The sequence below is a fragment of the Mustela putorius genome, unplaced genomic scaffold (genome assembly GCF_011764305.1).
Source record: "Mustela putorius furo isolate JIRA1106 unplaced genomic scaffold, ASM1176430v1.1 tig00000867_pilon_pilon_pilon, whole genome shotgun sequence".
NCBI classification, from domain to species: domain Eukaryota; kingdom Metazoa; phylum Chordata; class Mammalia; order Carnivora; family Mustelidae; genus Mustela; species Mustela putorius.
The window spans coordinates 1,950,078-1,976,521 of record NW_025421501.1 but is presented as its reverse complement, the minus strand read 5'-3'; positions in this window follow the sequence as shown (position 1 = coordinate 1,976,521).

Below are 26,444 nucleotides of genomic sequence, written 5' to 3'. Positions count from 1 at the left end.
AGGGGTAGTGACCACTTTATCCTTCTTTTAATGTCCTCTAGGTCCCTGCATAGTGTCTCATTCAGGATTCCTTGCACAGTTGCATAGGCTGAGAATGGCACAAATGATGGGGGTAGGGACACATTTTCACATAGACTCTCATGAGAATGAAACTCCCTGAGTAGCATAACATGACAATGCTGGCCTTATTGGTAGAAATGGCTAAATTAATGTTTCTTTAAAAAAAAAATCGCTGTTTTTACAAAGATGGGATTTTACAAAATACATTTCTTTTTTCCCCCAAGATGTTATTTTTAAGTAATCTCTACACCCAAGGTGGGGTTTGAATTTATAACCCTGAGATCGAGTCCATGCTCTACCAACCAAGCCAGCCATGTGTCCTGCGAAAGCATTTCTTCAGCTTTTCTCACTTAACAATACCTCATGGATGTCCTTGAAGTCAACAGGTAGAGATTTAACTCACTGTTCTCAATAGCTGAATGACACTTCGTTGTAATCAGTGCCTCCTGATTTGATTTGCTTGTTTGATTTCCACAAAATCTTAGAGCTCTAGGGTTCCTTTCTCCCCAGTCTGCCCTCAGATTTGGCTTGGTGGAGTAATGCCTTATGTTTGTATGAAACAGACAGATTTTCAGGGTGTTCTTGCACCTTACTTAATGCTTCAACCACCCTAAGATGGGGAAGACCCAGGTTAAGAGAAGGTCCTAGGCTCACACAAGCAGAGAAATTATATCTGACTCCCAGAACTGTTTTCCTCACCAGACAGCATGGCCACTCCACATAGGCATCTATCAGCCCTTCCTGATCACTTTGAGGTGTTCCAGTTGGGAAGGGTGGTGACTGAGTGACCCATATTGAGGCTGGGGCATAGGTAGAGGGTGAAGGTGGGTCACCTTGAAAAATGAGAACCAGAAGACAAACCTGTTCCCTAAGAGCAATGGACAGCCATAGCAGGGTTTGAGGCAAAGCAACAGCTCAATCTATAAGCAGAGGCCAAAACCAGTTTGGCTTTCCTCTCTCACTGACCTGGCTCATCAATAACTCAGTGCTGAACCTTGAAGATGGAGCAGATGAGGGAAAGTAGGATATGAGGCTTGCCTTTGAGGAACTCATAAATAATTTTAAAAAGTACATATGAGAACTTTCATACCAAATCAGAACTGTCACCTTCGAAGTCATTGATGTGAAAGGCTGTGTCCTTATTAACAAGAAAGCTGGGCTTGCTCAGAGACTTTGAGCTCCATTTTCAGCAACTCATTCTCTGAGTTGGGTCATGGGCTATCCCAACAAACAGTTGCTTTAGAACCATAGAATGAATGATTGAGTAGATTTGTTCGAGATCATTTTATAGAGATCCTTTAATCTCATGCGATTATTCTGAAGATGAGACAGAGGGTCAGAGAGGCCCATTGATTTGGTCAAGTATCTGACTTCAGTACATTCAAGTCTTCCAGGTCTGCTGCTGACATTTGCCATGGACCAGGTAAGTGGGGGCCTGGTGGCTTGAGTGCTGAAGAGCTCCTGGTAGACTGGATGAGGTAGGTGGAATTCCTTGGAGAGAGCTTTCTGGAAGAGGTGAAGATTTTAGAGCCAGGCTTAAAGAGAGAGAATGATATGAATGGGTGTGGAGGACAAGGTGGGGGCATCCCAGGTATATTCAAAAGTGGATTGCTGTTTACAACTCCTTTCCTTTTTTCCTTCCTTCTCTCTCTCTCTCTCTCTCTCTCTCTTTCTTTCTTTTCTTTGATTTGTTTACTTATTTTAGAGTGAGCATAAGCAGGGGGAGAGGGAGAGAGAGAATCTCAAGCAGACCCTCTGCTGAGCAGGGACACACCCCCGCCCCCAACTCAGGGCTTGATCTCACAATCTCAAGATCATGACCTGAGCCAAAATCAAGAGTTGGATGCTTAATGAACTGAACCACTCAGGTGCCCCTTTACAATTTCTTTCCTAAACAAAAAACAAGAAACAAATTGGTGAGCCATAGATTTTCCTAAAAAAAATTTTTTTTTAATTAAAAATAAAATTTTTCCCTCCTCCCCACAGAACACACTAGGTAGACGGTGTTTGCATCTATGTCCTCCTGCCAGGATGTTCTTGGTTTTGTGTGGACACCAAGAGAGGTCAGACTTGGGTTTTGTGCAACTTCCTGAGCTCATCTCTTAGCCCAACCTGTTCCCATCTATTTATTCTATTTTTGTGCACAGTGCTTTGAAGGACAACTCATATCTCCTCCAATTCCTGGCATCCCACCCCAGGCACCTGCAACTCTTGAAGCTTTTTCCCCATGTGAGGGAGTGGAACCTAACCTGAGCTATCACCCAGGCAACCTCTAGATTATTGAGCCATCCAGGAATAAAGGGGCCCCTTTCTGAGGGATGTTCTTCTATTTTGCATTTTACACAGGGCAAAGGAGCTCTTACTGGAAAAAGCAGTTTGTGTGTAGTAAAACTAAGAAACGAAACAGGTCGCAGAATATAAGGCAAACTAATTCTCTCACACACTTCCCTGCCTGCCCCATACTCTTCTTCCCCTTCCTGGAAGCCACCACCATTACGGGTTGGTGTGCATCTGTTTGGAAATTTTCTCTGTATTTTCTTAAAGCCCGGGGTCAGATCATGTCACATCTCTGGGTGTTAAGCCAGAGTCCCTCAAATATCCGATGCTCTTCAATGCCCTCTCTCTTCTGGAATGCCTCCCTCCTGCTCTCTTTGGCACCCACTGCTTCAGCCTCCCTGGCTCCTGGCTCTTCCTCTATCCTACCACCAGGCTTGCTTCTGGGGCCTTTGCACTCGCTGTCTCTTCTGGGAGGACAGCTCTTCCTCATCCAGGTGTGAAGCCTCTCCCTCACCATCCCCAAACCTTGGCTTTTCTCAGCTTTCCTCTGAGAACCTGACTTACGGTGACATCTCTGTCCCTGGACCCCTCATCTCTTGATTGTCTACATGACTTTCCACCCTGTCCACCTTTTCTTCTCCCCGTTGATTTAAAAAGCTAAAACATAATATAGTAAGGCTGTGAATTCCACAAACGTTATATATGTGAAAAGAGGATTTCCTCTATTTTGTTCACTGTGTAGAAAAGCTTCTTGCATGTGGAGGAGGCTCAGTAAAGCTTTGTTGCGCAAATGCGCAACCGCGTACCCAAACGCGCATGCGCAGGCACACATGTTCCGCTCCCTGGTTTTCACGTGGCAACCTTGGAGCTTGTTTCTCTTCTAACACACAGAGCCACCACCTTCATTTACACGGCTGCAGAGTTTACTGTTGTGTGAATGTTCATAGTGCATGCAACCAACATTTAACCAATTTAATATCTCGGTGAATGTCTAGGTGGGCTCAGTTCTCTGGCTCTCACAAAGGTGAGGAGTGTAGGCAAAGACCTCCAGGATGAGTTCCTGCAAGTCGGATGCTGGGTGTGTGCATTTTTACTTGGACAGATATTCGGAAAAGGTCGCACCTGTCTATGTTTCCCTCCACAGTCCAGGAGAATACTGGTTTCCGCACATCGTAGGCAACACTGCGTATTATCAAAGTTCTGATCTTTGTCACCCTAATTAGTAACAAAAAAAAAGTTTTTGACAGTGTAGTAACAAATTTTATAGATTATAATCTGCCTTTTTAAATATGCGATTTCTCTTTCCCTCTGTGTGTGAAGTTCTTGTTTATATATTTTGCTTATTAAAAAACGAGTTGTTGGGGCGCCTGGGTGGCTCAGTGGGTTAAGCCGCTGCCTTCGGCTCAGGTCATGATCTCAGGGTCCTGGGATTGAGTCCCGCATCCGGCTCTCTGCTCGGCAGGGAGCCTGCTTCCCTCTCTCTCTCTGCCTGCCTCTCCATCTACTTGTGATTTCTCTCTGTCAAATAAATACATTAAAAAAAAAACAAAAAAAAACAAAAACTTGAGTTGTTGGCCTTTGGCTTGGTTCAGGAGTCCTGTTTTCATATTAAGCTCTTGATATATCTGTCCTTTAACCATGAGCTATCTTCCAAATATTTCTTTCATCTTTTCATTTGTATTTTGACGTCATTTTAGTGTTTTTGGTATGAACGAAACTTTAAATATGTATACAATCTACCTCATCGATATTTGTACTTACGGCTTCTGAGTTTGTCTTAAGATAAAGACTGTCTCCTCTTCCAAGATGACATAAAAAATGATCTTGTGTTCTTTTCTGGTATTTTCGTGACTTTGCTCTTTTTTAAGCACACAGTATGAGGACATTTTTTTTAAGGACATGAAAGAAGACCATTTGTGGAATAATCCATTTTCCCCTCAATGATTGGATGTTTGCCCTTTTTTTACACATTAAATTAACCTGTTTTCCAGTATCTTTTGGGACTCTTCATTTTGGCTCATTGATCTGTCTGCCTGTCTATGCACCAGAATCAAATTATTTTCACTAATGCAGCTTTAAAATCCGTCTTTCCTTCTGATAAGAGTAAGCTCTGAGGACCTTTCTGTAATTTTTTCCCGATGGTCACTGAGCCTTTGGGTAAGTCTGAAAGTGATTTTTAGATTGTGAAACTGCCCTCTTTTCTCTTGGGTGACCAGAATGGTGCGTGGAATGTGGGCTTCTTGATCCTGTCAGCTGACAGCCTATCTTCCTTCTCAAAGGTTAAATCTCATAACAAGGTGATTGTAAGATAAAAGCTGTATTCCTTCACCTCCCTTGAAGCCATAACCCTGCTTGCAACCAAACTTGTTGAAGTCAGGCCATGGCTTAGGTGATCCTTAACAGGTGTGATAGGGAGGGTCAAAATGTAAATTTACCAGTTCATGGAGCTGGCTGAAGTTATGCCCTTTTCACCTAGGAAAAAAAAATAATATCAAAAATAGGAGAAGAATGCAAATCAGAAAAAAAAAATAATTCCACCCTTGTTACCCTTGGAATATAGCGGTGGCAAATAATTTCATCAAAAACTAAGACAAAAAAACAAAAAACAAAACAGAGAAAGGAACCTCCCCCACAAGCCCCCCACTGCCCCCCCCCCCAAAAAAACCCTGAAGCATGAAGCATGGGCTGCTGTGGGGCTGACATTCACCAGAACTAGTATAGAAATGGCTGACTTTCCTCGGCTCCTTCCTGACCTGCCCGAGGGCTGCCTGAAGTCCCTGGACACCGATTCAGTGGGAGCTTGGTATGAAGTTAATGTTTGGAGTGGGTGAGGTGTAGGACGCACAAACAGATATTTAGACATTTTTTTCCTTTTGCTTTCTTCTCATAGAATATTCCTGGCTTCCACAGGAACAGGCCTCCATTGTGCACCCCTGCCCTGGGCAACTTGGCAAAGGTGCTGTCTGCAGCCTTCAGGAGAGACCGTCTTTGAGAGTGTGTGAGGACCTTGGGGAGCAGAACTCAGCTCCTCGGAGAAGCAGCCACAAGACATCCTCAGACTCACCCTCACCCAGCCCCACTCTGAGCAGTCACGAGTCAGCAGCTGGCTGCCTTCTGCCCCTCTCCCCCAAGCATCTAGTGCCACAGAACCATCCAAACCTCATGATCAGGGAATAAAGGTGCCCAGAGCTGACACTAATAAGTCAAGATGAGCCCACCTCATTTACACACACATGCCAGTGAACACTATTCAGCCCCGGGCACTCTTACCTCTCTTTTTCAAAGACCACGTTGAGATGTGTTTGAAATGGACAAAGGCAGGTGAGGAGTGATTGGGCTGTGAATACTGCTGGGGGTGGGCAGGATAAGGAAGTTGCCTGTGTTCAGCCCAGGGAAACCTCAGAGCCCTCCCCAGCAACTCAGTGTCAAGCTCAACCAATAGGTGTTGGGTTGGGGGAGTGGCAAGAGGGGTCCGATGCACCTGTAAGTGGGCAGGCCTGTGGGACCTCCTCCTGGGTGCTGATGCTGAAATGCCCCAGGGCTCCAACTGACCACCTACTTGATTCTCGGGGGTCTCCCCATTCTCGAACCTTCACTTCTCAGGCTGAATTATACCTGATTTTTCAGCTTGCAGGGGGAAGATGATGGGATTTCTCAGGCTTCATAAGCACATAAGCCAGTCCCTATAATAAATGTCCTCTTGTACATCTCTCTATATATCCTACTGGTTCTGCTCCTCTCAAGAACACTGATTAATTCTCTTGGGGAGATCGATGATGTAAGTCCTGGTCTGAGTCTGAAAGCCAGAGAACCAAGGGCGCCAATCGGTCTCAGCTCAAGCAGAGGGTGAGAACTCCCCCTCCCTTCACTGTTGTGTTCTCTTCAGGCCCCCAGTACATTGAGGAGGTCCACCTGCATTGGTGAAGATGGACCTTCCCTCCGTCCACCCATTCTGACACACTCAGAAATCACATGTTGTAAGCTATTCAGGCATCCTTTTGCCTAGTGAAATTGACACAAGAGAGGAACCATCACACCCATCCTCAGGAGGTCTGGGAAGTTGGGTTGCTGGTGTCAAGAGATGACTGTGTCGCCTTGCTTTCCCCAGGGGAGCAGTAGACACTACCCAATATTCTTAGCTCTACCTACACACCTGCTCACCAAGGAGAGGCTCCTGCCAGCTGTCTGATGGGCATCTGCTTCCTGTGCTGTTGAAGAGATTACAGGAGATCACGTGTGCTGCAATGGTGGTCATTATGGTTGTGTTTGTCTCTCGAGTGCTTCCTGTGGGCCAGGTACTGCTGTGAGTCAACTTTGTGTGTATTCATTCAGTCCTCCCAAAACCCGTCAGGAAGGTCTTTTCCTTACTCCAGTGTTTTTAAGAGATAGATTACAGTGAGGTGAGCTTAAAAAGGCACTGGCTCATAGAAAAAAAAAAAAATCTCAGGAAACGTGGTGGCTAGAGCAAGCAGAGATAAGACCCAGAAATAAGCAAACACTATAAATCAGGGTGGTTTTTTTTTCTTCCTTTTTTTTCATTAAGAAACCCACTTGACGGGATGCCTGGGTGGCTCAGTGGGTTAAGCCGCTGCCTTTGGCTCAGGTCAGGATCTCAGGGTCCTGGGATTGAGCCCTGCATCAAGTCTCCTTGCTCAGTGGGGATCCTGCCTCTCTGCCTGCTTGTGTGCTTTCTCTCTCTCTCTTTCTGACTAATAAATAAATAAAATCTTAAAAAAAAAAAAAAAGAAACCCACTTTACCTCCATGGCCACTAATACTATATTTCTATTTGCATAGAAATCATGTTAGAATTGGTTCTTACTAAAATTAATATGCTCCAAGAAGGCACCCTCCCACATTTCTTTCTTTCTTTTTTTAAAGATTTTATTTATTTATTTGACAGACAGAGATCTACAAGTAGGCAAAGAGGCAGGGAGAGAGAGAGAGAGGAGGAAGCAGGCTCCCCGCTGAGCAGAGAGCCCGATTCAGGGCTTGATCTCAGGACCCTGAGATCATGACCCAAGCTGAAGGCAGAGGCTTTAACCCACTGAGCCACCCAGGTACCCCGACCCTCCCAAATTTCTTAAATGGAGGCTAGATCTTCATCAGACAATCCCACCAGGGAAGAGCTCCACTTCTGCGGGCTTCCACCATGGGAGCAGGAGAAAGCTCTACCAGGCGCCTATGATCAGGAGCAAATGGTTTGGAGAAACTCCAGGTACAGGTTGGAAAGCCACAGATGGTTTGTCATCGTCACGTATCTTTTCTGAATAAGCCCCGGAAAGAAAAGATGTTGTCTAGAAGATCCCTGGAGGGGAGCTGTAGAAAGAGGGAGTCTTTCCTGGAGAGGCTGGAGGAGAGGCAGCTGGCTGGGCAGAGCAGGTTGAACATGGGATAATGGGGTAACCTGCAGCTCCAGCCCTGTGTCCATCTCTCTGCAGGAACTTGGGGAAGTCACTTGGAATCTCTGCTCTTTTCCATAAAACAAGGGGATTGATCTAGAAAAAGCTCCAGAAGCCATCTAGTCTATCACTGGCACACACAATGGCCTTGTTCACAGAATTCCCTGAAGATTATACATCGCTGCACAAATGCAATGGTCACGGTTTTCATTTCTACTGATTTAAGCCCAGACAAACCAAGACGTGTATTCTTTTTTTTTTTTAAAGATTTATTTATTTATTTATTTGACAGGCCGAGATTACAAGTAGGCTGAGAGGCAGACAGAGAGAGAGGGGGAAGTGGGCTCCCTGCTGAGCAGAGAGCCCGACTCTGGGTTTGATCCTAGGACCCTGGGATCATGACCTGAGCTGAAGGCAGAGGCTTTAACCCACTGAGCCAACCAGGCGCCCCCAAGACGTGTTCTAAGAAAGGCAGCTGACTCCATGTTTAATGGCAGGGCTAAGGAACAGAGGAAGAAGAAACGCATCTTGTGTTTACATCTTGTTTATCAAGCAATCAAATGTTTCGGGAGGACTCATGGTTATGGGCTCTGAGCCTCCAACCCTTGCAAATACTCCTCCTGCTCGTTTGCAACGATGCGTTGTCATTTCCCGGTCCCTGGGTAATTGTGAGATTTAGTGGGGAGGGCCGGGTTCACATTGTATTCACGTCTTCATTTGACAAACGCGTGCTGAAACCTACTATGTGCTTCATAGGTTATCGGAGACAATGGAACAAAATTCTTCTCTGCTGGGGGTCCGTGCGGGGAGGACGGCAGGGAGGGATGCCAAGAGAGGAAGGGGTCGGAAGAGAGGGCAGGGCACTGAAAGACACAGAGGGTCTGACTGGGGACCGGAGGTGGGATTAATGAGGATAATTTGGCTTTACCGGGAGCAGCTCAGTAGGGACCCAGCCCCTGTGCTCTCATGACCAGGAGTATTCGATGCACTCGGAAGAGTGACCGGGGATTCTGGGGCCACGGCAGACATAAAACGATGTGAGATGAGAATGCTGCAAGCAGGGTGAACAGCAGGTCTAATTGGGGTGAGCCGAGCTACCAGGCGAGGCCCCTCCACGGCTGCAGTTACCATGGGCCCCAGGGCAGAGGAGGGGCACAGCCTGGGGAGGGCCCCCGGGTGCCAGGCTGTGCTGCTTGTCCTGAAGGGCACATGCCATGCCCTGAGTTGCTGCGTGCATTCAGAGTGACCGCGGGCAGCTGGCCGCTCCATTCCAACACCCGAGATGCAACCTGAGAGCCCGGAATCCCTGAGCTTGGGGCCCCGGGCAGGCAGAACAAGCCAGACACATGGGGGACATTCCTCAGCCTTCATACTCCCCGAAGCTGGAAGCAGGCTCTGCAAACTGGGGCCTCTGCATGAGTGCCCTAGGGTGGTTCAAACCCCTCCGCAGGTGGTAGTAAGCATGCTGTCTTGAGAGTAAACACACACACACACACACACACACACACACACACAAAAGAACAACCCACGATTCCGTGCATGTATCCTAGAAGGGCTTCGAGCATCAGACCAGCCGTGGGGTTAATGAACATGAAGGTTTCTTCTAATGCTGAAATTCTATCCTTTTGTGGAAGTGCATTTGTGTTGGGCGGAGATATTTATAAACCAAGGCTCAATAAAGCAAGTCCTGCAAGGCAATGCACACGAACTTGCTCCAGAAAGCCTCCCAGGGCTTCCAGACTGGGCCCTGCCTCACCTTGGTGCTCCCTGGGCTAGAAGAGCGCACCTTCCAGCTAGTACCTTGCGCGGGATTTTATCGTCTGTGCATAAAGCTCCATCCCTCCAACGACACCGGAAGCCCCCTAAGGGCAAGGACTGCCCCTTTCTCCCCTTTCAACCTCAATACTTTGCACATTGCTGAGTACAGGAGGCACCCCGCGAAAGGCTGGGGAACAGAATTAACATGGGCTGTAGAGCAGGCCAGGTCCTGGGGTCTCTCCTTCGAGCCACTCTGCTTAGAGCGCCCTATCCCCAGATAGTGATCCAGGACCAGGGTGTCAGGAAAATGCCCCCCACCCCCGCCACCGCCATGCTCTTCCTTCCTTAGGAGGCATAGCCTTTGAAGCAGGAGCTTGCAACTTCGCAGAAGGTGAGCAGCCCTGCCACGTCGGATCTTCTTTTCCCGGAAGGGGGTGTCCCTTGGCGGCAGCCAGATCAGTGCGCTTAGTTTTGAAAAGCTGATTTGGTGCAGTAGGAACCACAAGAAGCATCCGAGGCCAAGGTTGATCTGCCTCCGAATATTTCTTGTTTTTGACGGCTGGAGCATCTCCCCTGGAGACAGCGGTCCTTTCAAATTAGTCCGCTCCCTGTGATGTGGAAGAGGATCTTTCTCATCAGGAATGAATTACAGCCCTCCACGCTGACGTCATGTAGCAGATGCGATCCTGAGATGAAATCACAAGTAAGCCAAATAGTTATATATTGAATGATTTTATATGCATGGAGATCTCATTAGGTAAATAACTGATGCATATATATGTATATTTATATATATATGTAGAACAATGTATATTTTATATATAAAGGCATAACATATAATTAATATATATTATCTAAAATATAATAATATCTATTTATATTGCATATAATATATGGTTTTTACTTTTTTTTTTTTTGCTATGATATGCTGTGGGGGAGCAGGGTGTATCAGGCAGGTGAGGGTGGGGCATCTGCTAGGAGCCAGGGGGGAGGCTGGGGTGCAGCAGGGGAGGGGCACTGGAACCCCTTTGTCTATCTCTCTCCCTGGTCCCTGGAGAAGGCCACAGGACTGCACAGGAAGCCTTAGCACACCCTGGGACCCCCATGGGAAAAACACTTGTCTCAAGAAGCCCTACGATTACGAATCCCCTAAGACACAATTGAAGACATTTTCAAATGTAAATTCTTACTCTTGTGAGCTGTGTTCTCCCCGGTACTGCATGCAGGAAATTTGGGTTTTGATGCAAACCTTTTGCTACACCTGGTGACCAGCTGGCCCCTCCTCCAACTTCCATCAGTTGTCAGGTTGTCCATCCTCATCCTGGCCTTTACTCCAGGGACTCTGCCCCACCTGGATGTACACTCCGCTCACCCGTCTCTCCAGTTGCAGATCCTCCCAGGCATCTAGGGTGAAGATGCCGGGCTGTGGGGAGTGAACTCATCCCCACAAGGACCAGGGAGTTCCCTGAGAGATGAGGCCAAGGCCCAGGTCTACCCCAGAGCAGCGAAGGGGATAGGAGTAGGGAGCCTCCTGTCCATTCCACTGGAGCCCTCCCAACCCCCCAGGGATGAAGCTGGAGTCAGGGGCATCAAAACAAAGAATAGCTTCAGCTTTAGCGGGATCTGAGCCCACCTGGGAGAGTCTCCTCTCTTCTCAATCCCTACAGAATTTCCCAGAGAAATGGAAGCATCTGATAAAACCCCATGTCCTGGCTGAAAATGGGGAAGGGCTAAGTCACCAAGCCAGAATTCAGAGGAATTTGTGCAATACCTCATGAGGACAGGGAGGCCTGGACTTGGGGATGAGCACCTGTGAAGGAAAAGGGGAGGGACTCCCCTGTGTGACCTCCAAGGTAGAAGCTGCAGCAAGAGGTCAAGGGTTTGCCAGTGGGTGTTGGAGGTTGAATTGTGTCTCTCCCACCCCTAAATTTATGCATTGAAGTCCTAAGCCCTGGTACCTCAGAATGTGACCTTATTTGGAAATAGAGTCATTGAAGAGGTAAGCAAGTTAAAATCAGGTCCCTAGGGTGGGGCCTAATCCAGTGTGACCTATGTCTTTATAAAAAGGGGGAAATTTGGACACAGAGACACTCACTGAGGAAGAAACCATGGCCTCCCCATGGTTTCTTCCTTGGGGCCATCTCCAGGCTAAGGAGAGGGGCATGAGCCGCTCCTAGCCTCATAGCTCTCTGCAGAAACCAACTGCCGTGACACTTTGACCTTGGACTTCTAGCCTCCCAAACTGTGAGACAGAAGATCTCTGTTGTTGGAGCCCCCCAGTCTGTGGGACTTGGTTCCAGCTGGCCTCCATGCAGCCACTTGGAAAGGGTGATGCCATGGCTCATGCCGGGGGTGGTGGCACCATGGGGGCAGGGCCACTCAGCAAAGGCAGAACCTGGCTGTTCCTGATGCTTCCCAGGGGATCTCCCCCGACCTTCTTTACCCACTCGCTTCCCCATCTAGCAAAACAAAATGATTCCTGATCTGACAACTAATAGATGCCAAAGAGACACAAACTTTGAGGAGTAATGCAAATTTGCTGAAGGTTTTCTTGGGTGGGAGGAGGGAAGCCAAATGTGTGTCACATTGTGGCGTTCTTATAACTCACGCTGTCTACCCTCTTGGCCTCTCTTCTCCCTCCTCCCACTTTTTTTTTTTTTTTTTTTTTAGAAGAATTCCAGCTGCACTGGATCTTCCCGGCTTTCCTCTCCCTCCCCTCTTCAAACTCTTCCACTTCCTTCCTCATTCTGGGCCTTTCCACCCTTTCCTTCCTGTTGTGCTTTCTTATGTAGATCAATTTCAATTCCTAAGTCTCCTCTGGGCTCCCGCCCAAGCAGAACAACAAAGGCAGGGCCAGAAAGACTCTTTCCTCATTTTCCAAGGAAGTTGCAAAGATACCATATAATTGCAAGGATATCATTTGCTATGTGGATTATTAAAAGGATTGATAAAAGACTAATTGCTGAAAAGACTTCATAAGGGCACCAGCCAAGACTCATTTTGCGTTGGAAGCCCATCCTGATCAGGGAATAGAAACACCTAAGCTTCACGTGGTGAATAGAAATAACACACAGAAATTTGTTGATTAGTGGGTCTGGTGTGGGTAATAGAGTTCCTATTGTCAAGATCAGTTAGTGTAGTGGGTAAGATTGGTCTAGGCATTGATGATGCTAATGGTTGTCAAGGCTCTTTGATAACTAAATATAGTGATATAATGTACAGGTACACATATATAATTTTAATCCCAGTCACACAGGAAAAACAACAAAATTTACTTTTCCCTAAAATGTGCGGAGTGTCTATGATCTCAGCCAGAACTCAGAACACCCCTCCAAACTATACACACACATAAACCTCTTTCAGTGGTTATCACACCGACTTACCATCTCCTCTCATGCTAGTGTTTCCTTGGAAACCCACTTGTATTTTTTCATTTCACATGCAATATGTGTTTACTCTAGAAAAAATACGAGAAGAAGCTACAAGAAAAGAAAATAAATGCTGTCGGGTAATGCGGTGGCCAGTTTTGTATACCTGCTTTCAGATTTATTGTGTTGAAATATATACATGAATATCTGTCTATCTACCTATTTATCCATCTCTAAATATATACTTACAAAGGTGGGGTTAAACACACACTGTTTGTGTATTTACAGAAACCGATTAAGACCAATTTTGCTGAGTACAGCTCTCCCTCTTTCCATCTCAGTACTTGGGAGCTTTTATTTGAATGCTCTTCAACGGTCACTTGGTCATGGAAGAAGACCAGGGGAGAAACTCCCTGAGGAGGGGGAGGAGGGTTGGAAGAAGGGACGAGAAGTCAGGGGCCTTGTCACACTTCGATACACAGGTGCTCATGAAATACTTGTTGATGGATTGAATAAGACACCGAGGACAGACTGAACAAAAAACCCAAAGACGGATTTCTCAAAGAGAACAGTTAACTCATTGTGGGACTTACTACAATGACTTTATTAGAGGGATTTTGGATCATGGGAGGGTCGTCCTTAACGGAATCAAAACATCATATTCTCCAGCCATTCTGCTGACTTGGGCTTTGTAGGCTCACTTTGAAAGTACTCCATGTAACAGTCAGCTGTCCAAACTCCGTAATGGGGGAGCCCATGATTCCAAAGGGCCTCTTGGGGGTGGATGTTCGGGTGAAGCCTTCAGGCCTGTTTTATGGACACAGGATATTCAGTAAATCTGGACAAACTTGAGGAACCACCCACACTTTAGAGGACTTTTTAAACCAAACTTTCTGGGATTTATGCATCACCGCACAAAAATTTCCCATGACTTAGATGACCAAGAGGGAATACAATACTGTTTTTCATAAACAGTTGAATCTCTTGGCTCATGGTAAAGTGGCCAAGGAGACATCGTAAACGGAGCAGAATCTTATAGATGTCCACATTTTTTTGTCCAGGTCAGATGCAGAACCACTGATACTGCTTTTTGGCACAGGTTCTGGGTGACGGCCATGGTGGAGGTCAAGACCAGAGGGGATGAAGAACTTTGGGTCTAAATACATGCGCTTGTGGCTGAAATTTATGGCCGAGCTGTCTGGCATTCTTAATACACAGTCTGGGCAGTCTAGGGGCTCTGGCCAGCCTAATGTGAATTTAAGGGGAAAGAAGTCATTATTTTCTGGATTGACCCCATTACCAAAATTGGACCCTTGTTATCTTGTGCTCTCTTATGATGGGATAAGAGAGACACTCCCAGCCTGGCAGCTCCCTCCTCCCTGCTGACTGGTGTCTCCTGGTGACTCAGCAGCAGATCTCTGGGTGGTCTATTTCTTGGGGTACAGATAGACTCCCTGCCCTTCTCTTTTCGTTGTTGTTGTTGTTGTTGTTAAAGATTTTATTTAATTATTTATTTGAGAGAGAGAGAGAGAGAACGTGAGGTGGGGAAGGGACAGAGGGAGAAGCAGTCTCTCTGCTGTGCAAGGTGCCCACTTGGGGCTCAATTCTAGGACCCCGGGATCATGACCTGAGCCGAAGGCAGACTCTTACCTGACTGAGCCCCCCAGGTGCCCCTCAGTGGGCTCTTTTACATATTTCCTGTGAACGAGGAAACTCGGGGCTGCTTTGACTATAACTGTTGGGTGGGCCCCATGAAGTCAAGCCTCCTGAGTTTATTTAAGAAAAACCTTGCAACTTGAGTGAGGTGATATTGAGAAATACCTCCCCAAACTGCCAATCCCTTCTCACATGGTAAAGTAGATTCGATTTACTCTACCAGGAATAATCTTTGACTTCCCAGTGCCTTTGGAGCTCTAGGCACTGATACTTCCACCTAGACGTTTGGCTCTCTGACACCCACAATGATGAGCATTTTTGATCAAGACTACCTCCGTACTAATAGGTTGGGGGTCCACCTGTGGGTGGCATAAAGGACTCATCTGGGTATGGAGCATGTTTGAGGGGAGACCTGGGCACTGGAACAACAGGGCGGTCCATGCCTTCTCCCAACAGGTGTGTCAGGGACACACCCTTCTTCTGCTTCTCTTAAGGTCAGTCACCGGGAAGCTGGGACCCCGGGTCTTGCTAACAAGCTCTACGGCTTATTGGTTCTACCTTCTTGAACAGAGTAAATCAGGAAGGAAAGTCATTGATCTTTAGATCTTTAGGCCAAAGTCCCTGACTTTTAAAAAATTGTGGGAAAATACACTTAACTAAATTTACCATCTTCACCACTTTTAAGTATACCATGCAGCAACATTTAGTACACTCCCATGGTTGTGCTGTCCTCATCACCACACGTCCACGGAACTCTTTCCATCCTTGAATAGCTTTGTGCATTTACCACCAAAAGCAAGATACAGATCAGTTGCATCATTATAAGGATGCTTTGTGTCAACAAGGTTCAGCTCTAGAGTTCATGTTCCAATTCCAAAGGGTGAGAAGCAATCACGTAACTCAGGTCTCATCTGGAGATGTCCTGCTGCAGGTTTCCAACAGAGAGACCTGCCTCCAGGTGATGGTGCCTCACTTGAATTTAAGCCATGGCCTCCAGGGCCATGAATCAGGGGAGGGTGTGCAGAGGGGGGCCCCAGTTGCTCTAGTGCTTTCAACCAGCCCTTCCATTTCACATCCTTGTCCTGGTCACCAGCCACCAAGCTTACGCCATCAATCCCCACACTGCTAGTCAAATCCCATACAGTGTCACTGGAATTAAATCCCAGGAAGTGGCTTTTCAGAGCAAATGCTTCTACTAGAACATTGCTGTCCAGTAGGAATACAATGTGAGCCACATGTCTCATTTAAAAAAATTATTTTTAATAATACATATCTAATATATGCAAGATGGAATAATTGCAACATGGAATCAATATAAACATTTTTGATGAGATATTTGACATCTTTTTTTTTTTTTTTTTCATCTGAAGCCCTTGCTATCTGGTATGTATTTTGCACTTAGAGGGCTTCTCAGTTTGGACCAGCCACATTTCAAGGACTCACTGGCCATGTGTGTGTATTAACTCTAGAAGCAAATTCTGCAACTACCCTCTGAGACAAGTAATAACTCTAGAAGCAAACTCTGCAACCACACTCTGAGACCACCAATTGTCAGAGGAGCTTGTGAATTCCATTGACCTGAGCATTGGCCTTGATGGCTGTCAGGTAAGCCATGCTTTGGGCCAGCTGGTCGTGGAGAGTATACCAGGCTTGCTCTGAGAGTTCTGTTCCTTTGGGAATCTGTTATTTATCATCAGCCCTGGTTGGTCTATCTGTTCAGTGGCCCTAACAAGAGAACTCATCTAGAGGGGCAGGGAAGCTCTTAGTCCTGAGATGCATATTGACGCCTTTGGACAAGGTGAAGGCCAAGCCAGTTGGCCACTGCTTTTTAAAGGAATTGAAATGGAATTCCAGACTGTTGGAAATGAGTGGAGCTCTGACATTGGCTACAGTTTCAGATAGAACTCTGGAAGCTTTGCGAGTTGGTATAGTTCCCTGCACCCAAAAAGTGAGGGAATGCCACGTTAGTCATCTGGGCTGACCTAACATGGGCTCTAGTATGAGAGGCAGTCCCTTTCTCTCCCCAGGCCCTTCTGTTCCAACATTCTTCCCAGAAGTTGGCATTGCCACCCACTTCCAGCCACCTCAGGAGATAACTGGAATGCCAGCAGCCCACAGGAGTCCTTTGTCAGCTAAAAGCACACTGGAAATGGGTGCCTGGATGAAAAGTCCTCTGTGTGTTGTAGGCTGGGACAATGTCGACCACGGCCTACACATTCATTATGAGGATATTTCTCTATATGTTTAATGCTCCCGAGAGAAGTGCAGACTTTCTGCAAAATGTATGGCGTAGTGGGCTTGCACATTGATTGCTTTTCTTGGAAAGGCTGCTATTCAGAGTCTGATCTCCCCCCTTCCCTGCCCTCCTCCCTGCCAAGCCCAAGCAGACACACAGCGTGCTTCGAGATTGTGGCATGAGAGGTGTGGACTGAGGGAGTTTGTGCATTTTGCACACATCGGCTGTTACACGACGGAGGTGAATTTCATCTAAAATGTGGCGACTTGAAAGGCTGAAACAATGTCTCTGGCTTGCGTTATGTTTCTGTGGGTCAACGCTTCTCAGGTGGGCGCCAGACAGGACAACCCCCTGGGCTGGGAGTCATGGTGTCTGATTTCCCGTGTCATCTGCGGGCAATGATGGACTGAAAGACTGAGCAGATCCCTTCTCTGGGCCTCGGTTTCTTCATCTGCAAAATGGGAGCATTGAACTAGATCATACTCTAGCCACCTACAACTTTCAACCTCTCTGCTACCCAAATAACACAAGGTAGACAGGAAAGGAGGAATGGTGGGCACAGGCAGGCTCCATTCATGCCAAGAGGTGGCAGGGCTCGTGCTTGAATCATTCTGATATAGGGTTAAAGGGCAGAGTATTGGTGAATGGACGGGACCCTGGGAGCACCCACTTCTTTATTCATCAGGCACCTCCCCGCCGAATTCTCTAGGGACTGTTCTCTCTCTGGAAACCCGAGCTCCCAAAGTTTCATCACATCCCCACCCAGAAGGTGTGAGGGGCTCAAGGAACCCCACTTACAGCCAGCTCGCAAGTGCAGGGCCCCGCTGCTCAGAAATCAATTTCAGGGCAAAGGAGCAAAGGCATTAACTGTCTCTTCCAGGAACACTTTTGCAGAAATCTTTTAAGAGCTGGAGGGAGTGACTGCATCTGGGCTCTTTGCATTGTTTATGCATGCAAACATTAAAATAAATATTTAAGGCCAATGAATAGAAGGGCCTCAGTTACTCCCTGGGCTCCTCTTTGCATCAGAGAAACCTGCATCTGGTCTGCCTGGGTTTTTGCCTTTCTCTCAGATTCCTCTTCCACTAGCTGGTCAGCATTCCCTGCCCTGCTTCCGACTTGCTTTAGGAAACCTGAACAGTTCTTTTTTCTCTAAGGGAGAAAAAGTCCAGCAGGGGAATCCAGCATTCCCTGGCTTTCCTGCCTGCCCTGCATTCCACTGTCCTATCTTTCTTCTCCTGGCTCTCGCAGGTGACTCCCCTTTCCCCTGCTCAAGCCCTGGCTTCCTGGGTGCTCTCTTCTTGTGTTCTCTGCTTATGTGAGGAACGATTCCTCTACAATAATTAATAAAGCAATACCTACTCTTTCCTGTGGGCTTACTCTACAGACCCGTTCATCTCAGTTGATCCTCTCTGTGACCACACCTGGTGGGGACAGTCGCTGAGGCGACTGGCAGGTCAGGGGTGCCTTAGTCCAGCCAGTCTATCCTGGAACCCCCACAAATAACTCCTCCACTGACTTCCTTCTTTGTAAGCCTCGATTTCTGTCTCCTTTGCATGCTGGTAGCACTTTTGGTTTTCCTCTATTATGGCACTTCTGGGAGTTTGCTCAGGTGACCTTAAGAAAGTACCACCGAGTTGGGGGCTAGAAGAACAGAGATTTATTGTCTCCCATTTCTGGAGGCTGCATGTCCCAGAAGGGGTTGGTTTCTCCCAAGGCCTCTCTCCTTGAATTGTAGATGGTGGTCTTCACCCTGTGTCCTCCTGGGGTCTTCCTTCTGTGCCCTCTGTGTGTGTCAGTAACCAGTCATACTCGTGGCCTGCCCTCGTGATCTTATTGACTTAATTACTTTTAAAAAACCTTATCCTGAAATGGACTCACCTTTTTAGGTGCTGGGGGGTTAGGACTTCAATATGTGAATTCCGTGAGACACAATTCAGCCCATAGCAGCACCGATCACGGTCAGCTTGATACTGTAGTAACGTAGGTGAGTGCCCGTTGTCCCTCCTGGCTAACAGAGACTGTGTCCTTGTCAGCCCTGTGTCCTTCTCCATGCTAAACCTAGCTCAGCACTTTTAGAGGAATGTTCCCATTTCTGGGCAAGTCCAGACCTTAAAGCCAAGGTAACCAAGTGGTCATCCTTGTGCCGGAGAACGCGTGCCATCTTTTTGCTCACCCTGATATTTCCTTTTTGTGTCATGAAATGGAAGAGCACAGTCTCTGGCTCTGCCTCAGACAAAGAAAGATCTCAGGAGGCCTGAGGAGTTGGGGGCTTTGAGTGAGGTCTGGCATCAGGGAGAGGGCTGGGGGCTGAGCTCCAGGTGGCGGGTGACATCATGTACCAGGTCTCAGAAGCCAAGGGGCCATGATGCCTGGGATATGCTTATGCACACATACAGGGCAGTATGTGGGGCTGAGGAGCGACATCTGAAGTCATCACATCTAGCTTTGGGATGCCACGACATCAGCCTGAGGAGCTGGGTTTTCTTGGTGCTTTATTGTACATGAAGTCCAATTACAGGGTTAAGATGAAGAGCTGGGCAGCAAAATGTCTATGCCTGACCCCTTCCTCAGGTTCATGGTATTTCCAGGAAGGGGCATCTTCTGTTCTTATTGTTTTTTTTTTTTTTTTTTTAAAGAGTTTATTTATTTATTTGACACAGAGAGAGAGATCACAAGTAGGTGGAGAGGCAGGCAGAAAGAGAGAGAGGAGCAAGCAGGCTCTCCACTGAGCAGAGAGCCCGATACCGGGCTTGATCCCAGGACCCTGGGATCATGACCTGAGCTGAAGGCAGAGGCTTTAACCCACTGAGCCACCCAGGTGCCCCTTATTGTTGCTTTTTTAAGTAAGAAAGATACAGCCAATTCTGTTGACTGCCCCCAGGTGTCCCTATCTTGGTAAAAGTTACCATGCAGATAGATGCCCAGTCTGGAAACATGACCATCACCCAGACGTCTCCATCAGCCTCACCCCCTGAGTCTCCATCAGCCTTACCCCCATCTCTAAATCCCAGTGATTCCACCTCCTGAGGACCTCAGGAGCCTTGTTCCTCTGCACTACCTCGTGGAGGACACCACTCTGTTGCCAAGACCCTACTGGGCTCTGGGCTTCTTGCCACACTGTGTAGACCCCTGCCCTCACCCCACCATGGACCCCAATTTGTTTTGCCCTTGGCCATCAGAGACATCTTTCCAAAATGTGAGTCACTGCCCCAGCTTGGAACTTGCTCGTGGCTCTTGGTTGTGCTTTGGGTTAAGTGTTGCCCCGTGTAAGGTCCTGATCCCTCTGACCTGTACCCAAACCCGCCAGCTGTTGGCCACATGGGATGTAGTGAGAGCTCTGAGCTCAGCTCGACCCCTTCCTGCTTCCTGCACCTAACTTGTTATTTGGCTCAGATGCCACCTTGCATGGAAACCATCCTTGATGCCTAGTCTGGGATCCCGCATGACTCTCTTCCCACTCCTGGTGGAACACTCGCCACGAGGAAGGCACCACACATGCCTGTTGTGTCTTCCATGGGTTCTAAGCTCTCTCAGCACAGGGCAATATCTACTTGCCAACCTTGTACCCCCAGGTCCCAACACAGGGTTTGCATAGAGAAGGGACTCAATCCATAACGTATTATTTGGGTGAACAGGTAGTACATTCCTTGCTGTAACCACAGTTACCTTTTATTCTGCTTAAATAAGTCCAAGCTTCTAGGACCTCATTAAAGTTAGAGTGTTCAGTTCTGGTTATTTGAATTAAGGCCTAAACTCTCCACCCATATATGTAACTCCACCAACACAGGTAGGAAGGAAGAAATAACCTGCCAACTTGGGTTGGCTCTTCCTTATCTCTCTCTGGGGCCCCTGACCGGTTAGAAACCTGTGTAGGACATGAGCGTGTGGGATGGAGGGAGCCCAGAGCAAGGGTGGAGCTTGGCAGCTCCTCTGTTGTTCAGAAATAACTCCTGTACTGGGGTGTCATCTGTCAGGGTGATCCAGAGGTGTGGGGGATTCTTTTTTTATTGTGCCTGGGGCATCTTCTATTTTCCCTCTGGGAAATGAGAAGAAGCAGACTGAGGGCTCTAAGCAGAGTTCTTCAGATCCCCTTGGGACACCTATGACACATGACAGAGGACGTAGCTCAAACGAACCTGTAGCTTGCCCAACAGGCCAATGATGAAGGAGCCTTGTGTCCTTCCCAGGGCTTCAGCTGGCATGACCACCCAGAATAAGATGCTCTAGGAAGCTCAGTGATTCACAGGGCACAGGGTCAGCTCACGTGTAATCAGTCCCATCCTCCAAAGTCAACAAAGCCTGCTCAGGTCATCAGCTAAACACCATTTCTGTGTCTTCCCGGAGAATCACGTTGCTAGGTAGGCAACGACAGTGACCAGAGGTCTGTCATGTACCAGGAGAGAACACTCAGCCAGAAAGAAGTTAGCAACAAAATGTAAATAGTCACACAAGACATCTGGTTAAAGAAGGCTGTTTGCACCCATGTTCATGAAACTCCATCAGTGTTACAGGAGAGGGCTTGGGAAAGAAAAGCAGAAGACCATCAGGGTAGAGAAAAGGAGGAAGGAGTCAGTCGTAGCTGTACATTGGAAGATGGCACATGGACAAGTAGGAACTGACTGAGCAGCTATGGGAAGCTCATTGCTAACCCTGTGCCAGGAAAGATGAGAAGCAGCCCAGAAGCTTCCAAAGGCTCAGGAATGGCAGCACCGTGTGCCTTTAAAAGTGGAGGTCAGAGAGATCATCGTTGGAAGAGCTGTCAAAGAAGTTAGGTCTCCCCCTCCTCCCCGGCCCCTCCCTTCTCCCTGGCCTGTCCCCACCCCCATAATTTCCTGCTTTCACCTTGCACCGCATGCTGATAGAAAACCAGGGAGATGGTTAAACGGAAGGTCTCTGGACCGGGGGACACAGGGCACAGTGAACCAATACTCAAATGGCTGTTTTGGAACGTGTCCTAAAGGCAGTGAGCTGGGCACGGCAGGAGGTGGTGGCCCTGAATTAATGAGGCGGGAGGCAGTTTTACGATGGGAGGGATGACTAATGACAAAGCACAGAGGCCAGAAAGGGTTGGTTGTTAAGGAGATGGGTTTGGCGGAAGCCCACGGGGGCTGGTACAGAGTGGACAGGGCTGGGAAAGGAGGTGTGGTGAGCTCTGAGGGACGCGATGATGCCAACCTGGAGGCTCACATTCGGGAAGAAAGGGTCGTCAACTAGAATGTAAAATGTTGGAAAAGGGATTTCAGGAGGACTTTGCTGCAAATGAATGTCTAGCTTGAAGTCTGGAGAACCCGGTCCAGGGAGTCCAGGAAAAAGCTTTTGACGATAACCAAGGGGTAGGCAGGAATGGGGATAGGACAGAGTGGGACAGGGGTGGGAGGAAAACGCAGACTCTTCCCCCGGTCAAGACAAATGCTGTCTGTTCCTGCAATTGTTCCTCTGCCTCTCTGGGTCCCTGCCCCTCTTCCTAAATACAGTTTTTGGCAGGTAAGAACACTAGATTTATGAGAACAAAGTCCCAGTTCTTGGACTCGTCTGAAGGAATCCAAGCCAGAAAAATGAACTTGACTTTATATAGAAAAAAAAAAAAAAACATTCTCTGAAGAGATTTCTTGGTCTACGATCGACCATTCATCACCCACAGGGCCCTGGATGTGTTCTCTTAGACACCATGCAGGAAAGGGGGTGAAATCATGCCCACTAGCTGTCACTCCTGAAGCCTCCCCTTTCCTCCCTAGGGTCTCTCTACTACCTTCCGTTTCCCACCCTACGTGCAGGGTCCAAATCACCTGAACTCTTGCAGCCCATGCAAGGTAAGGATGAAACACCTTAAAGATAGGAACCTGTTGATTTTAATAATTACGACTAAACCTCAGTGGGTCGATGGGTCAATCTTGACCTACAGAGGAAGAGGGACTCCGAGTGGCCTACCATCGCAGAGCTGGTACCATCACCACAGTGTGTGAGCAAATAATGCTATTGACTCCTTTTGGGTCCTTCTCTAGTCAGATCCCAAGGCATGTACAGTCATGTAGCAAATATGCTTCTTTTTTTTTGGCCTGGAGTCTAAGGAGTGAACCCAAATGTCCTTCAGTCTGATAACATTGGATGTTTCCTGTGTTTGGGTGTGTTGTTTGATTAACCATAGATCTATCTTTTTATTTTCTTCTTCTTCTACTGACTCTGTGTGTGTGTGTGTGTGTGTGTGTGTGTGCAAAATATACACAAGAAAAAATTTACCATTTTAGCCATTTTTAAGTGTACAATTCATTGCCATTAACTGCATTCACATTGTTGTGCAACCTGCTTCTCTTGGAACACTAAGCATGATCTGCCACCTGCATTCTTCAGGAAAAGACTGCTGTCTCCTCCCCCTCTCGTCCTGATTGCAGTCTTGGAATCAGTAGGGCCTTAGAGATGGTGTTGTTCTAACCTCCAACTGGATGCAATCCTCTCTGTAAGCTCCTGACTTCTGCTCAGGCCTGTCCCCAAGCACCACTCAGTGAGCTAGATCATTTCCCTCATGGGACACACTATGCCACCAAGCCCACTGGCTTCTATACTCTTGCCCACTGGATCCTGCTCAGCCTGCTGGAGCACATTCCAGAAGGCTCTTACCTGTGCTGCAGGAAAGTTCGTCAAATATCCAAAAGGTCATGCTGTAGCAGAAACCCAACTGGCTGTAATTAAACAGATCTGAGTTCAAATCCAAAAATCTATCGATGTGCCCCAGGGCAGATCTGTTCTTTGAGCCTCTGTTTCCTCTTCTGTAAAGTGGAGATCCTATGCTCAAGTTGCAATGAAGCTGAGAAATAATGCATAACAAACACCCCACATCATCTGTGAAACTCAAGAGACTCTGGAAATCATTTTTGTTTAAAGACAGAAAAGACTTCTCTGTCTGCACATCACTGGCACCCCTCACTTTTCTTCATGTGACAAAGTTTCTATCCATCTATAACGGATCCCCTTCATTGTCAATAGATGTATATTCAATCGAAGAGTCAATAGTATCTATTCACATCTGTGCAAACCACAAGTTTGCACTTATGCCTGATGAAAATGATCCAGAGAGTTGGCAAATTGAAGGCAATAATCATTCACCCATCCAATGTTTATAACACTGTGTATTTGCACAGAAGAGCTAGAGGCTTTGGGCATTGTTTATATAACAGTCTGTGATTATTTATCTAACAGCTTATGATTATGTAATGGCTTATGAGCCTGAGATGGAATCCAGACATGTCTGTGGAAGAGGGAAGGGTTGGACTCTGGCGGGTGTATTTCCACAAGAGGCTGAGGGCATCGTGGGAGGTGCCCACCCTAAGCTGCGAAGAGCCAGGTATGATAAACCTCTTTCCAATCATGGCAGGGGAAGAGTGATTCTGTGTGGGTGTCGCTCAAAACCATCCACAATTCAGCATATAGACATACATCTGGATTCAAGAAAAGAGGATTTGAAAGTAAAAATGGAACTGTGTTACTCCGAATGCTCATAGGCAGCTCATGGGTCAGAATGAGGAGGTTTGCCAAGAGCCAGGGGACTGCATGCAGGTTATTGTGGTAAATGTTGCCCCATCTGTACCCACTGGTAGTGAGGATAGGAGACATTCAAGAGAATTCAACACAGAATAGTGCCTAATGAAAGACCAAAATTCAGCAGGGGATTTAAGAAAGAAACCTCACAACATAAGTGGTCATAAGAGGGTAGGAAGTGTCATGTGCTAGGAGGAAGGACCAGAAAAAGTACTCTAGCCATTCAGGAAATAGAAAGATGACTGATAGAGGAGGTGTGGGTGGGAGCAAAAGTTGGGTAGAGAAGTAGCCCTGAACAATGGGGTAGCTGACAGTTGTATCTGTCCTCTAGTAGTTCTCCTCATCTTCCACAGTAACACAACTCCCAATTTTTAATTGGGACTATGGCCACTCACAAATAAAGACATTTCCCAGATGACCTTGCAGCTAGATGTGAACCACATGACTGAGTTCAAAGAATGCCAGTGAACTGTTATGTGGCAGTTTCCAGGAATAGTTCCTAAAAGATAGCTGATATACATCCTTTACCCTCTTTTTCTTTGCTCCTTCCTGTGCCCTGATTCATAGAATATGGATATGATGAAGAAACTCTGGGTCCTACATCGGACTATGTGGATGACAGAGCAATGAGCAGGAAAGAGCCTGGGTCTCTAAACTTCTATATGAAGGAGGGAAAAAATTGGATCTTGTTTAAGCCTCTTATTTTTGGTCTCTGTTGTTCTTAACAACAATCCTAACAGATACAGATGGGCAAGATTTAGGCACATGGAAGTGGGATTCAGGGAATGAATATTCCAGGCAGAGTGATGGCAAAAAGACAATATGAGGGGCATGTGAGGAAGAATGGGAAGAACCACGAGGATCTCCTGGGCAGTTAAGGGCAGTGAAGGGGAGGAAAAGGAAGTAAGGTTAAAAAAACATCACTGGGTCTGGGTAATACAAGACTTTGAACGATGAATGAAGGAGTCTGGACTTTATTCTGAGCCGCTGAATATTTTTGGGTGAAGAAGTGTCCTGATAGGAATAGAGCTTTGGGAAAATGAATCAGAGAGCAGTGAAGGCAGTGACACCAACTGTAGGACTATTGTAATATCTGGGAGAAAGAATGGGTCTTAATAATGGCAAGGACAGAGGGAATAGAAAGGAGAGGTAGGATCCTTGGATGTTGTTCCCCAAATGTTCTCCAGGAGATTCTTTCTGAGAGGGGTTTTATTTGGGGAGACTAAGAAAACATATGGAACCTTGAGCACAGGAAGAAGTGAAGGGGATGTCACTTGGGAGAAGCTAGGGCACAGAATGGGGCATTGGGGACATCTGAAGATTAACTACTGTATTCACCTACTGTATAAACAACAGGATGTGATTATGAGATGACTTATGTATGATCAGCCTTTGCATTTAAGGTCCATGAGACATAAATACATACTCCCTACTTCAAAAAATTGGAGATAGCGCTAACCATAATCACCTAACCTTCACTAGGGGAGGGAAGTTATCTGCTGCTTGTTGTCAAGAAGTAGCAGAGTGAGAAGATAAAATTGGTAGAGCCAATCTTCTCCTGGTAGATCCTTCCTACAGAAGGATGAAAACAGGGGTCATCCCACCTTGGGAAAAGTGATGTTTATCCAACTGACAAGTGTCTGATGTGCCAACAAATATGAGGTTATAATGGGAGACCTTCCTCTGGGTATTCATATTTTCTTCCAAGGAACTTCTGTTCTAATCTCAAGGAAGCTTGGGATCTATTGGAAAAGAGTGTTTTGGGAACATGAACTCAGAGCAATGAGAATTAGTTTTAGAGAGTGCCCAGCATAGACTGCGGGCTATGCTATTCCGCAGTCTACATTGGTATAGGGCTTGGATGCTTGGACTTTAGGACATTTTTCGTGTGCATTTCCTCCCTGCCTCCTGCCACAGTACAGGGATGGAGAAACACAGACACACTTTCTAGACTGTTCAGACCTCCCATTTTTGATGGCAACGTTACTTGGCCAAGGCATAGTTCTTAGTTCATAGGATGAGTCACATCACTTCTCTGGGCTATAGATTCCTCCTCCATAAAATAGAAGGACTGATCACATCATGATGAAGTCAGTTCCAGCCCCAACACTCCAGAATGCTGTGAACACATCTTACTACCCTGGGAGCATCA